This window comes from Mercenaria mercenaria, chromosome 2 (assembly GCF_021730395.1).
Source record: "Mercenaria mercenaria strain notata chromosome 2, MADL_Memer_1, whole genome shotgun sequence".
Lineage (NCBI taxonomy): Eukaryota > Metazoa > Mollusca > Bivalvia > Venerida > Veneridae > Mercenaria > Mercenaria mercenaria.
In genome coordinates, this window is record NC_069362.1 from 71,713,565 (window position 1) to 71,729,711 (window position 16,147).

The 16,147-nt window shown below is 36.1% G+C and overlaps 1 long non-coding RNA gene across 1 annotated transcript; it reads left to right on the forward strand.

The window, feature by feature from the left end:
* The first annotated feature begins 214 nt into the window (after window positions 1-214).
* LOC128555216 (uncharacterized) lies at window positions 215-8,473 on the forward strand. Its single transcript, XR_008369881.1, has 2 exons — window positions 215-5,967; window positions 6,115-8,473. It is a non-coding gene; the product is annotated as an uncharacterized LOC128555216 (long non-coding RNA).
* The last annotated feature ends 7,674 nt before the right edge of the window (window positions 8,474-16,147 follow it).

Genomic DNA, 16,147 nt, shown 5'->3' on the forward strand with positions numbered 1-16,147 from the left:
ACCCCGGGGTCAAAATTGACCCCGCCCTGGGGGTCACTTGATTTTACATATGAAAATCTTCAGAATTTTCTTAAAATAAACCAGAAGGCCTAGAGCTTAGATATTTCACTTGTAGCATTGCCTAGTGGACCTCTACAACATTTTTTCAAATCGTGACCCCCAGGGTCAAAATTGACCCCGCCCCAGGGGTTACTTGATTTTACATCGGAAAATTTTCTAAAAATCATTAGTTTGACATTTGAAACATGTAGCTCATATTACTCTGGTGAGCGATCCAGGGTCATCATGACCCTCTTGTTTAAGATACAGCCTTGAAATTTGGATGACATGTACAGTTTTGCACACCGATCTTAAAACTGACTTCCAGTGACCATGAATTTTACCTACTGACCTACTTTCCAATATTTTAGCATCAGTTTGCCATTTTAAACATGTGGCTCATATTACTCAGGTGAGCGATTCAGGGTCATCATGACCCTCTTGTTTTAGTGTTTTAAGGATTCTCTTTAGAAATGAAAGTATTTTGATGCTACACTTACATAAGGACATATACCAGATAAGTTTACCCTCAAGGTGACTTTGCTTTGTACTATTTTAATATTGTGGTATAGTTAAATGACACTATTCTGTTCCATTTAAGAGTTTATTTTAGTCAGCGGAATATTTTGGCAAGATGGAAAACTAGGAAGTTCCTCAATTCATTAATCTTGTAGGACAGTGTTTTTCTGTATGATAAACATTATGCAAGCTTTGACAATACCAGCTGTTAAATCTATGAATAAATTGCTGTTAGTAACAATGGTTGAAAGTATGTTGTTTGTCTAATATTTCTTGCATAGTCCCTTTAAAGAGACAAAGAACACTTGATATTATGATGAGAACTTTTTTCTTGGGCATAGAAAATCTGACATTATTCATTAGCGCCATGTAGCCATAACAACCAACATAATTGCACAGAAAATACAGATTTTTTTTCTACCTGTCAAACAATTCTTAATCATAGCTGTTATAATAAACACAAGTGAGCCGTGCCATGAGAAAACCAACATAGTGGGTGTGTGACCAGCATGGATCCAGACCAGCCTGCGCATCCGTGCAGTCTGGTCAGGATCCATGCTGTTCGCTAACAGTTTCTCCAATTCCAATAGGCTTTAAAAGCGAACAGCATGGAGCCTGACCAGACTGCGGGGATGCGCAGGCTGGTCTGGATCCATGCTGGTCGCACACCCACTATGTTGGTTCTGTCATGACACGGCTCAAGTCATGTTTTGGATACCTGGTATTGGTGAACATTAACAACACTTAATAACACTTTGTATATTTGTTTTAACCAAGTGAAATTCTTGATACCAATACATGTATTGGAAAAAACCTTGTTTATAATTCATTATTACCATTGATTGGTGATCAAATGAAAGTTACAGTGTCAATATACTACAGTTAGTTTTTGTTCCAACAATGATTTACTCTGTCAATAATTTATCACTCTGGTATTCATTGTAGTTATCACTTTCTTTATTTGGTCATGTACGTCTGCTTGATAAAAGCAGGCGATTGTGATAGGTTCTCGCGTTTGGTTTGCAGGCTTTGTCAGCAATTTCTGTAACATGTAAAATAAGTTTAGAAATCCAGTTGTCTAACAATGTCATGAATTCAGCAGTAAGGAAAATTTTACCTAGGGTTCTGGCTGCTTGTTTTATTTCATCAGTTTCCTGTATATTTGTTCTATTACACATTTCTTACTCAGATACTGTATAATTTCCATATGCTAAACTTTGATCAAACCATGACAGTTCTGTTTTTTTTCTCAGTTCTAAATTTGATTTTTAAGGGAAAAGGATTCTGTCATTTCTCTGATTGAACTATGATACAGGTCTTCATGTTTTACTATAAATTCATCATTATTGTAAGAGACTGTATAGGTAGATGGTATCTTTATTTGGATATTTGTGAATTGATGTTACTTGATGAGTCACACTTAATTGAATTGACTGCTTTTTAACCATTAGACATTGATGACTTATGCTGAAACGTCTTTTAGGTTCGAAAAAGTTTTTTTTTTTTAAATCAGTTACAATATTTTTTTTAATACATAGCCTTACAATAACTTTATTCAATGTATGATATAAGGCAGGCATGAGAAGTATAAAAGAGTATACATAGTTAATTTGAAGTCCCTCGGATGTGGTTACCAGTAGTGTACATTACATGTGTCCTCATTCATTATAATGTTATATAACAGGATGCAGTGTGCAGTTAAATAAAGATCCTTTTAATTGTTTGTGGTGAAGTGTTTATGGTTTTCCTAACAATCATAATGAACTGAAACTAAATTTTTCCCTTTTAGCTCTCCTTGAGCACAATGTGTCTTAAGATGAGCTGTTTTGATACCAGAGTCCTTCTGCTGTCCAACCATTTTACTGTGAACACTCGAGGAGTCACAATTTTTGCCAAGTCTTGAAACTTGTTCAGAATGTTTCCCTCAGAAAAATCACAGACAAATTTGAAACAGAGTTGTCTGGGATAAAAAGCAAGTTCACAAGGTCAGATCATAGAAAAACTTAACATGGTAACTTGTTTTAGGCCACATTTTTCTATTTGATCTTCATAAAACATTTTTCAGTATTTCATGTCTCTTTGAAATCTAGGTGAATTTTATAACTGGGTTAACTGAGGTCAGAAACTAGGTCATAAGGATAGGAAAACTTTGTAAACACTTCAGACTTGATCAGTCAGAATGACTGTTTCTATGAATCTAGGGTGTGTTAAAAACTGGGTTACATGTTGACAAAAACTAGATCACTCTGTATAATAATAGAAAACCTTTAAATACTATTTTCTTCTTAGTCATCGTATGTTTCTAATAGAGTGTTTCTCTCTGTAAAATGTAGGTCAAGATAAAAACTGGCTTACTTGAGGTCTAAAACAAGGTCACAAGGTTTATAATAGAAAAAAACATTGTTATTTATATTCTAGAGCCCATATTTTCTTCTTTGCTTCATAAAACTTATGTCAGAATGTTTACCAGAGTGTTTGACTTTATAAAATGAAGTTTAAAACTGAGTTGCATGAGATCTTAAATTAAAATCATTTTGTTAACACACTAAGCTACATTTTCTTTTAAACCAGGTTATATAAGTAAATAACTGTATCACTATTTCAGATAGTAGAAAACCTTGTTACAACTCACTGGGGGCCACACCTTGCGCATGCTCTTCATCAAACTTAGAATGTTTGTGTCTATGAAATCTAGGTCAGTTTTGAAACTGGATTATCTTAAGGGCAAAAACTTGGTTGCTAAGTCAAATAATAACAAACCTTGTTAACACTCGAGAGGCCACTTTTTCTTTTAATGAAATTTTGTCCGTTTGTCTGTTTAAAATAGAGCTTAATTTATGAAATTTGGTCCAACGCGAAGGTAAGAACTAGTGTAGGTGAGCCATATAAGGCCTTTAGACCCTCTTGTTTTACTAAGTTACGGTATATGCGTTGACATGGAAATTTTTTCTGGCTACTTCTAAATTTTAGACTCCAAAAAGTGCAAAAGATGCTATTAATAATCTTTTTGGTTAGCAAAAGATGTACTTTTAATTGTATTAAGTGTCAAATATATTGACCTACATTTTTGCAGAAATACAGAGATGCAGTGCAGATGTAAATGTTCTAGGAGTATTCACCTGACAACTGTATTGAATAGCTATTATGAATTCATTTTTTCCTTCTTATGTCAATTTTGAATGTTTTATCTGAAGCAATGTATGAGTTGCTAAGCAACATTTGTGCAATACTTGATTTATTTTGTGATGATTTTGTGTAACTGTATCTGTTAGGAATCAGAGTGACCTTTCTGATAAAGGGTGCACACCTGATAATAAAGTGATTATATCTACACAATTCATTGGTGTTCTAACAACCTACATTGTAACAATAGCCACTTCTCCCATTACATTGCAGACTGCACCCATTTTAAGCTTATCTGAACTTTATTCAGGTGACCTACTAGTAAACATGGATGGCCCACCATCAATTGCCCTGCATCTGTTTTTAGCCCAACTACATAGGCAATAGGTAGAGATTGCATTCAGCCATGTGTTGTCACCAGCATCTGCATTTTTTATGGAAGCAGGCATCTCAGTATCCATTGATAGGGATGGATTGAAACTTCTCAGACTTGTTCTCTTTGATGATCTGACATACAGAGCGTAGGTTCCATAACTCTATTTTGCATTTTTCAAAGTTATGGCCCATTTCTGACTTAGCTATTTTTATGTAAGCTGGTTATGAACTGCTTGATGGATCTTCACCAAACTTGGTCTATATCCTCTTTTAAGTTTATTTGCATATTTTAGGGGCCCTTAGAGCTAAAAACTGGAAAAAAATCTATACACATCAAACTTGGCAAGTAGTATGTTTGCGCACACTTTCCTCAGGTTTGTTCTAATGGTTTTGTTTGGTCCCTTTTACGGGCTCTCAGAGCTAAAAATAGAGAAAAAGAGCAATTTAACAGCTTCCTCCCATGAACCACTATATACCATGATCTGCAGCATCCTATTATGGACCTCTTTCTAGCTTTTTTTTTTCAAATGGTTGTGCTTGGTCCTTTTGAGGGAATAGAAAAAGCCTTTTTAACAACTCACAAGCCACATGATGGATTTTAACTTGACTGGGTCTGTTTAGATTACTGTCACCTTTAATCATATGGTTCTGCTTGAATCCTTTTAAGGGTTTAATAAAACAATCAGAACTTTAAACAATTTCTTACCATTAACTGCTTGATGGATCAATAACAAATATGGTCTGTATCATAAATGAATGACCCCTCCCTCTCTGAGAGTCTCTCAGGTTTATACAGATTGTTCTGTTATACCCCTTTTAAATGATTTCTTATGAACCAGTTGTTGGATTTTCACCAAACTTGGTATGTATCATTCTTGTATGAAATTCTCTTAATTTTATTTAAATGGTTCCCCGTTACACCAAAGGGGCTACCCAAGCTGAAAATAGACAGAAAGGATCTGCATCAACTTGGTCATTAGTGCAGACTTCTGTCAGTTTTGTTCATAATATTATTATGGTGTTGTTTGTCCCCTGAAATAGACTACCAGAGCTGAAAATATTGCTGCTGATCAACCGCTTTGAAAAACTTCTCTAAACTTTGTCTGTAGCATCTTTAGATGAGCCTTTCTCAATTTTATTCATGTAATTCTGCTTGACTGAAGGTTGTCTATATTTTGAAGTATAATTTCTATATGTATGTATAGGTATTAGATACTTAAAACTCAGAATAGCCACTTGTCTGTATGGAAAACCCATATTTTTGGTAGGCCATGACTAATACAGTGCTGTTAGAAAATTTCTTAACTTGAATGTATGGGACAATGATGTATGGGGCAATGGTGTATAGTATTGAATGTCCAATGAATTCTTCTTATAAATCAGTCTTTGGGTCATTAGGACAACTTTTGTTGGCACAGATGTTTCTTGGTACAATATTGGGTAAATTCTACAATAAATAATTCATATATGGATGACACTAAAGACTGTATTGATGCACTTAAATACTGTTGTAATGTAAACCTTTGTCATTGACAGCAAGGTTAAAAACACTTAAGTTTTGTCGATACGGCTTTAGATGGGAAAATTGCACTTTCGCTAGTGTTGTTTGATGGGAAAATTGCACTTATGCTACAGTGTTGTTTATTCTGTTTTATTTCTTATGTTGAATAAAAAACAATATGATATACATAAAGAAAATACTGCTTGTTAGCTCACCTGAGCACAAAGTGCTCAAGGTGAGCTTTTGTGATCGCCCAGTGTCCGTCGTCGTCCGTCCGTCGTCAACAATTTGACTGTTAACACTCTAGAGGTCACAATTTTGACCTAATGTTAATGAAATTTGGTCAGAATGTTACCTTCAATAAAATCTTGGACTAGTTCGATATTGGGTCATCTGGGGTCACAAACTAGGTCACCAGGTCAAATCAAAGGTAAAGCTTGTTAACACTCTAGAGGTCACAGAGTATTTGGCCAATCCAATAATAAACTTAGTCAGAATGTTACCTTCAATGAAATCTTGGACGATTTGATATTGGGTCATCTGGGGTCAAAAACTAGGTCACCAGGTCAAATCAAAGGTAAAGCTTGTTAACACTCTAGAGGTCACAATTTGGCCCAATCTTAATGAAACTTGGTCAGAATGTTACTCTCAATAAAATCTTGGACAAATTCGATATTGGGTCATCTGGGGTCAAAAACTAGGTCACCAGGTCGGATCAAAGGAAAAGCTTGTTAACACTCTAGAGGTCACAATTTTGGCCCAATCTTAATGAAACTTGGTCAGAATGTTACCCTCAATAAAGTCTTGGACGAGTTCGATATTGGGTCATCTGGGGTCAAAAACTAGGTCACCAGGTCAAATCAAAGGAAAAGCTTGTTAACACTGTAGAGGTCACATTTTTGACTGTATCTTCATGAAACTTGGTCAGAATGTTAATCTTGATGATCTCAAGGTCCAGTTTGAATCTGTGTGATGTAGGGTCAAAAACTAGGTTACTAAGTCAAATCAAAGGAAAAGCGTGTTAACACTCTAGAGGTCACATTTATGACCACATCTTAATGAAACTTGGTCAGAATGTTAATCTTGATGATCCATAGGTCAAGTTCAAATCAGGGTCAGGTGGGGTCAAAAACTAGGTCACCAGGTTAAATAAAAGGAAAAGCTTGTTAACACTCTAGAGGTCACATTTATGACTGTATCTTCATGAAACTTTATCTGAATGTAAATCTTGATGATCTTTAGGTCAATTTTGAATCTGGGTCATGTTGGGTCAAAAACTAGGTCACCGTGTCAAATCAAAGGAAAAGGTAGTTAACACTTTAGAGGCTACATTTATGACCATATCTTAATGAAACTTGGTCAGAATGTTGATTTTGATGGTCTTTAGGTCATAGGTCAGGTGAGCGATACAGGGACTTCATGGCCCTCTTGTTTTTTCTTAACATGTTTAGTAAATCAAGCATGAGATAGATAGAAAATTAAAAAGCTGAGGGTAGTGCTTCAGACTCCTTTTTAGCTCATCTGATTTTTTGAAAAAAAAAAGATGAGTTATTGTCATCAATTGATCGGCGTTGGCATTGCCTGCTTAAGTTTTATGTTTAGGTCAGGTTTTCTCCTAAAATATCAAAGCTGTTGCTTTGAAACTTGCAACACTTGTTCACCATCAATAGTTGACTTTGTACAGCAAGAAGCATGACTCCGTCCTGCTTTTTGCAAGAATTATGGCCCCTTTTGTACTTAGAAAATATCAGATTTCTTGGATAAGTTTTATGTTTAGGTCAACTTTTCTCCTAAACTATCAAAGAAAATTTTTTAAAAATTAGATTAGCGTCTGCACCCGCAAGGCGGTGCTCTTGTTCAAGTCTGTTTTTAAATGACTTTTGTGTCACTTTATCCAAATATTCTATAAGTTAGAAAAGTGGGTAATTTAAAAAAAAAATTGGAACAGACTTTATTATATATCTAAACATGTTTAAAGGAGACTTTGGATGTTTGTTAAGAAATGGAAAAGAACATTTCAGAAAAGACATTACTTATCACTATGGACATCTTATTCTGTATTAAGCAGTTACTGTAATCAGAATGTTGTTTGTAATAAACAATCTTGTCCAAGGAAATAATTTAAAGGTATTAGTTATATGATAGATGGAGCATTATGCAAGTCAATTGTTCCTTGAACAAGTAGAACTTCATGTTGTGTGTTAACGGTACCCTGCATTCTACGTAAGACCTGTTGCTGATGTATATTCTGTAACAGATAAAACCAAGTATTTCTTTTTATTCTATACCATTTTTTTTTTTCACAGTGATTTGCATTTTCACAATGCCACAATATATTTTCTTTTCAGATACAGTATATTCTGTTTTGGACAATACAACTTTTGTGAACTAAATGATAAAATGCTGTTGACTCATGAAATGAAAACATCAATAAACATTTGGCATTCTTTCAATATCAGTTGTTTCAATCACAATAAAGTTGGAATTGTGCTACCTGCTACCAGTTTTTGCTTTTCATTTTAACAGAAAAAATTTAGAATGAAAAAACAGAATTTAGCATTTTCCTCTATCATTATAGGATATATTTTGACTACCCATCCAAAAACAGTGGGTGCGACACTAACCTAATTTTACAGAACTTTTTTAAACTAAAAATACAGGCAGCTTCAATGTAAGTTTGAATATTAAGATTATTTGAAATGTTTAGTTTTATAAATGTAACAGCTTTGATAAACAAATGTTTGATTATGTACACACATGTGAAATTTGATTTGCTGTCTTTTAGAAGGTATTGATGTGGAATATTTTAATTTCTTTGGATGTTTAGTACTTGGCTAAATGTACATGATTTCATTGTTTTATCATCACTGGATCACTATTAAAAGGTTGATGTAATAAAATTTGAATACTTTGCAATTACTTTGTTTTAGTCAGTACATCCAGTTTGGTTCCAACTTGGTTGTGCTTCTCCCAACCCCACCCCCAAGGGGTGAGGGATGGCAGTTAGATTTGCCTTTGTCTTTGCTAATAATCATTATTATCATAACAGATTTCATGATAAACACATTCAAAGGTGCTTTTCATACAAAGGCAGGCACTCAGTGGTGCAAATTCATCCTCTTCTAGTACAGAACGAGAGATTTATAAAGCCCACCTCGCAGAATAGAGAGTAAAAAAGTGGGAATAGACCATCTGGTTTTTTAACATAACCAATGTTTAGCACCAATACACACAAAGCCATCTTTCCTGGGAAGAACCAGTACTGCCGCCTAGTTAGGTGGGAGACATTCAAGAGCATCTCAGAATTTCCAGTGTCTGGACCGGGATTCAAACAGTCTGGATTGCCAGTTAATGTTACAGCTAGACTACTGGGCCACCTATAATATGATTAATATGATATCCATCAGACATTTGTGTTGTGCATACCTCAAAAAGTAGTTGACCTAGTCATCAAACATTATGGCAGTTATTCAGCACGATTGTGAAGTTGTACACCTGGGGTTTAGTTTCACTCTAGAAGACTAGTTATGGTACTTTACTCAGAGAGAAATATACACAAAGGTGTAATAGTTTGTATCTTGCTTATCTCAAAAATTATGTTGACCTAGACTCCTGAAACCTTACAGGAATGTTGTTCAGCATGTGAAGACGCTGTCTTGTTTGACTCCCCTTACTAAAGGTCGCATTTTCAAGCTAGCCTGAGCTCGCTATACACCAGGTTTAGCGACAACAGATATTCCAAACCCAGAAAATGTTTTCCTATTTTTAGAAACAGTGGCCTTTACCTTCATTCAACTAGCCCCAAATGCAATCTCAACATTTCTGTCCTCATATGCTTACTGAACAAATAGTTTCATTCCAATATCTGATTCTTTACTCAAGTTAATGAAAGAAAATCATTTTTCTATTTACTCTGAATTGAACAAGGGGCTTTAACACTTATCCTGCTGGTGGCAAATGATTATGCCTTTGCGACCAGTGCAGACCAAGATCAGCCTGCACATCCGTGCAGTCTGATCATGGTCTGCACTGTTCGCTATTCAGTCAGTAAATTTTCAGTGTAAACCCCTTTGAATAATAAATGGTACTGTCCAAATTGAAAGATGGACCAGTCCATTATAGAAATATAGCAGGCTAAGGGTTATTAAGAAAGCAAAGTAAAATCTTACAAAACACTTACAGTTAAATAAGAAAACTAACTGCTCTACTGGGTGCAATTTGTCTGAATGCATTCTCAGAACATTGCAATTGTAATACAAGATTACAGTGTTTATAGAAACAATAAAACATTTAATTGATAAATGCTACCACTGACTGGGAACAATCTTCACAAGTTGTAAAATGCAGTCTAGTGCCCAATTGCTTACCAACAGAAGTTATTACTTTTGAAATGCTTTAACATTCCATGAAATTTCCAGGAAAATTATTACTTTGCGGTCAGGACAAAAAATACTGCACATTCCATAGTTAATGGCCTCCTCATTATAATGCCCAGACAAGCAGAAGTACCAATTAAGGGACAAAAGATCAAAATATATATTACACCAGATTTATATAGGGCCCTTTTTAAGATAAACATGTACATTTTGCCTGCTATCCATGGATACATGAAAAAAATACTTCATACTTAAGATATGGCAGAATCCACCATTTGTGACTGATAGAAGGACAAATGGATGGATGGATGAACAAACGGAACAAACAGAGAAAATAATGTGCATATTGATAAGTCTCCACACAATCTTTTATTGGTGTACCAAGTTTCATAAAAGAGTCTCTTGTACCTTTTAGCTCACCTGAGCACGAAGTGCTCAAGGTGAGGTATTGTGACCAGTCATTGTCCGGCGTCCATCAGCGTCCTACGTCCATCAACATTTGCCTTGTGAACACTCTAGAGGCCACAGTTGTGACCCAGTCTTTATGAAACTTGGTCAGAATGTTTGTCTTGATGATCTCAAGGTCATTTGAAACTGGGTCATGTGGGGTCAAAAACTAGGTCAGTAGGCAGGATCATAAGAAAAGCTTGTGAACACTCGAGAAGCTACAGTTGTGACTCAATCTTTATGAAACTTGGTCAGAATGTTTGTCTTGATGATCTCTAGATCAAGTTCGAATCTGGGTCATGCAGGGTCAAAAACTAGGTCACCCTTTCAAATCAAAGGAAAAGCTTGTTAACACTCTAGAGGCCACAGTTGTGACTCAATCTTATGAAACTTGATCAGAATGTTTGTCTTGATGATCTCTAGGTCAAGATCGAGTCTGGGTCATGCAGGGTCAAAAATAAGGTCACCAGGTCAAATCAAAGGAAAAGCTTGTGAACAATCTAGAGGCCACAATTGTAACTCATCTTTATGAAACTTGATCAGAATGTTTGCCTTGATGATCTTTAGGTCAAGTTCAAATCTGGGTCATGTGGGGTCAAAAACTAGGTCATCCAGTGAAACCAAAGGAAAAGCTTGATAACACTCCAGAGGCAAGGTTTATGCGCCTATCTTCATGAAACTTGGTCAAAATGATGATCTTGGTGATCTTAGCCCAAGTTCAAATCTGGATCAACTAGGTCGCCTGTTAAAATCAAAGAAAGACCTTGTGCATGCAATAGGGGCTGCATTTTTCATTTGATGTACATGAAACTTGGTCAGAATGTTTGTCTGCATGAAATCTGTGAAGAATTTTTATCTGGGTCATGTGGGGTCAAAAACTAGGTCACCAGGTCAAATCAAAGAATAAGCTTGTTTACACCCTTGGGGGCACATTTTTGATTCTATCTTCATAAAACTTGGTCAGAATGTTTGTTATCATGAAGTCTTGGATGATTTCAAACTGGGTCACATGGGGTCAGAAACTAGGTTACTAGGTCAAATCAAAAGAAAAGCTTTTATACACTCTAGAGGCCACTTTTTTGCTTCAATCTTCCCAAAACTTTGTCAGAATGTTTGTTTTCATGAAATTTTGGACAGTTCAAATCTTGGTCATGTGGGATAAAAAACTAGGTCACATCAAAGAAAATGCTTGTTTACACTCAAGAGGCCATGTTTTTTGGTCCAATCTTAATGAAAATTTGTCAGAATATTTGTCTCTGAAATCACTAGGTAAAACATGTTTACAGTTATGGTGTGTTACTCAGGTGAGCGACCTAGGGCCCTTGTTGAATTATCGCAGAATCCAATTTTTTGTATTTTGGATTATTTGTTGCCATAGCAACCACATTTCTCACCATAACAACAAAATAAAAGGATGTGTATATTTTCCATATTACCATCCATCTATGGGCCAAGTTTTATGAATAAATATCTTTTACTTTTAAAGTTATAGCAGGAACTCACTCCATCACCTTTTTTTGTCATTATTTTTTTAACTATTTATTGCCATAGCAGCCACTGTTTGGTAAAGCACTAAAGCAAAAAGATGTGTATATTCTCCATATTCCAATTAAGAAGTTTCAAGAAATATTTTGTAGTTTTAGAGTTATCATAGGATCCTACTTCGTGTGACTGACGAATGGACAGACATAGCGTGAAACACCAATTGGGGACTAATAAAAACTTCAAGAATCAAAGGAAAATAACTTTTCAGTCAGGTAATCAAACATTGTATCTAATATAGTTTCATTAGTCAGGAGTGTATAATAAAAACAGTATTGTGCTTTAGTTATAAGAAATGAGTTAACTAGGTCACAAAATAGTTTGCCAACTGCTTGCAAGACTTAGTCAGCCAGTACTTTGCTACTAATATTCTTACAAGGAGGGCTATGACAGCCCTCAAGTCACTTGCTTTATATAACAAGGTGAAGGTCATTAAGACGAAGTATATTACCACCTTCTAACATAACTTAGTCAAAATATCTTCCAAGGTCAGCGCCGTAGCCACACTGAGGCAAACCGAGGCAGTTGCCTCGGTTAAAATTTGAGGAGCAAAAAAAACGAGTAAAAAGTAGGCCTATCACACTGATGAAAAATTCAGTTATTAAAGTTCAAGAAAGTAGAATCTATATTAATAATTTAGAATATATCAGAATATCATTTGCCTCATGACATTAAATAAATGTGGCAAGGTGAGGCAGAAATCCTAGCAGTCTTAATCATAACCTTGCCAGGTCCGGATTCAGGGGCCGGGTCGAGGAGGCCCGTGCCCCCACTCCCCACAAGTTGACCGAGAAGTGACCAATTGCACCAAATTATTTATTATTATCATCATCAAATTTAAGCCCAAAAAAGCACCCGAGGCCACTATTTCATACCGATATTTCAATTTTTTTCAGGGGAAGGGCCCCGTGACCCCACTAAAATGAGGAGAAAACTCCCTCCTATACATCAAAATTTTGACCCAAAAAGAATGCACCAGAGGTCGCCATTTCATACCTGTTTTTCAATTTTCAAATTTTTCCAGGGCGAGAGCCCCCTGACCCACCTAAAATGAGAGGGTCCCCCCTAAACTATCTCAAAATTAAGACCAAACAGTGCACCATAGGCCACCATTTCGTATCTGTATTTCAAAATTTTCCAGGAAGAGAGCCCCTGACTCTACTAAAATGAGTGGAAAAACTACAGTACCTCAAAATTTAGACCAAACAGTACACCATAGCCCCCAACCCCCCATTTCGTATCTGTATTTCAATATTTTCCAGGGCGAGAGCCCCCTGACTCCCCTAAAATGAGAGGATTCCCCCTAAGGTACCTCAAAATTTAGACTAAACCGTGCACCATAGGCCACCATTTCGTACCTATATTTCAAAATTTTAGGAATAGATCCCCCTGACCCCATTAAAATGAGGGGGGAAACCCCTTCCATACTTTAAAATGTAGACCAAGAAATGGACCATTTCATACCTGTATTTCAAGATTTTCCAGGTCGAGAGCCCCTGATCGCACTAAAATGAGGGGTTCCCCCTAAAGTATCTCAAAATTTAGACCAAAAAAATGCACCCTAGGCCACCATTTCGTATCTATATTCTAAAATTGCCGACGAAGAGAGCCCACTGACTACACTAAAATGAGGGGAAACCTCCTTCCATACCTTAAAATTTAGACCAAAACTGCACCAGAGGCCACCATTTCATACCTGTTTTTCATTTTTTTTCAGGAAGATTCCCCCTTCAGTTCCTCAACATTTAGACCAAAAAATGCAATATATGCCATTATTTCGTACCTATATTTCAAAATTTCCTAGGAATAGTGTCCCCTGACCCCTTAAAATGAAGGGTTACGCCCCATTCAGTACCTCAAAATTAAAAAAAAATTTAAAAAAAAAAAAACATATACTTGTAATTCAAAAATTTCTAGGGGAGACCCCCTGACCCCACCCCACACACAACACGGACAGAGCCACTCACCCCACCCCCACCCCACCCCTCCATTACCTATCCCCTCTCGGGCTATAAACTACTAGTAAACTGATTAACAGCATGTTGTTGTATGTCTTACTGATGGCTTTCTGATTAAATTTTAATAAGCCTCAGTTATCCTTACAAGTTATCAATGTATTTTTTATCTTAAATATATAAGTAACTGAGATAACTTTGGTTAAAAGAACGATTTTTACTGTGATGTAACACAACAATTCTGGGGGGAGGGCATGTACCAGCACCCCCGTAAATTGCCTCGGTTAAAATTTGAGCCTGGCTACGGCACTGAAGGCGACGTTTAATCAAAAGTAGTCTACTGTAATTTTATTTCATGTCATAGTCTATTACATCTAACATTATTCTTGACCTTTGAGGTAGGGGTTGCATGCAACACGGCACTGTTGACCTCAAAAACAAACAAAAAGGGTCACCTACTTACTACAGACAACCTTCTTATGAAGATTAAAAGACCGAAGCATTCTCCAGTAATTGATCAGAAATTGTTTTCAATCACAAGGTTACTGTGATGTCCACCTTTGAGGCACTCAGAGCACAGGCAATCATTCTATGAAATGAAAGTTCTTACGTATTATTTGGAAAACATTTCACTTCTCCTGCCCCCCCCCCCCCACCCCACACACACACAAACGGGATCATCTGTCAGTCACAGGCAATCATTCTTTGAAGTTAAAAACGTTAGGCATATTAATGTTCTTCACTTGTTAAGCTGACATTGTTTTTCTTCTCGAGATCAATGTTATTTTGACCTACTGACCCCAAAACAATCGAGATCATCTACTGACTACAGGCAACTATCATATGAAGTTTAAGGGCTGCAGGCCAAAGCGTTAATTATTGAGCAGAAATAGCTTACTGTAACCTTGAAATCTGACCTACTGACCTCAAAACAACAGGGGTCATCTGAAGACCTCAAGCAATCATCCTGAGCAGTAGGCCAAAGCATTCTACAATTCTATATATTAACTGGAAACCATTTCCAGTCTAAAGTTCAATGACTCACAAAACAACAGGGCTCAACTACTGACCACAGGCAATTATCCTATGAAGTTTGATCATAAAGAAATCAAGCATTTCCAGTAACTGATCAGAAACCGAATGGTCTATTGACCAACCTACTGACAAACTGACAGACCAACAATGAGGAAAATAGTATATCTTTTATTCTTCAAAGGGTTACAAAATAAACGAAAATAATTTTTCTATGTTTCATGTTAACTTAGTAAAATATAACCCCTGGAGTGTAAAGAAACAATTCTATGAATTGACCTAGTGCCTTAGTGTGTGTTTTTTTATCTCAATTGACCAGCTTAAGAATTTGACATTAATTCATAATTACAAACAATGCCATCAAGTTTCCTGTTGATCAGGTAAAAATGTAGCCTCTTAAGAGTGTAAACAAGACTTTTCTATGATTCGACCTTGTGATCTAGTGTTTGACCTCAGGTGACCTACTTCCAACCTAGATTTCAGTAAGACCATAAAAACTGAGTTTTCATGCTGACCTTGTAAATATGTGGCATGGTTTCCTGTTGATCTGACCAAGTAGCCTAGTTACTGACCAAGTATAAAACTTTTCTTACAACTTACTGAGACAAACCTTCTGACCAAGTTTCACAAAAATCGGGTCTGAATTGTGACATCTTGTGTCTAATTATTCACAGATATTAACTGCTCACCAAGCCAGCAAGCAAACCCTTGCCTAACTTGTGGTTATAACATACTAAATAGCTGTTCTTCTTTATTCTATATAAAATTGACCCATTTCCAATGACCGCAGCACACATCAGGACCCATTTTAAATGTCTGTAACTTACATTTTCTTGAAGAATATTGTCAGTGCTAAATAAAAATCAAAAGAAAGGAAGGGGTCATGTCTGATGCAAGAAAAATATTTTCAGTCAAACACACAAACTGCAAAATTAGCTAAAAAATGAGACCCAGCATTATAGTGGTGGTGTATGATCTAAGTTTTCATGAAAAATTCTGTCATGTTGTTATTTCATTACGAAAATGCTACCTACATGTCAAGCATAGATCTGTCATGTGATTTTGGCAAAAAAATTGCAAAGAAAATAAGGAAAATAGCTCTACAGAGCAAAAAAACTATTTGTATCCACCATTATGCGACTACCATTTTTTTTGCGCCATTTTTCTATTTAGTGTCTGTACGCATTGTCCAGTAGTTTTCACAATTCCAAGAAAGGGGAATAATTAAAATCAACAAG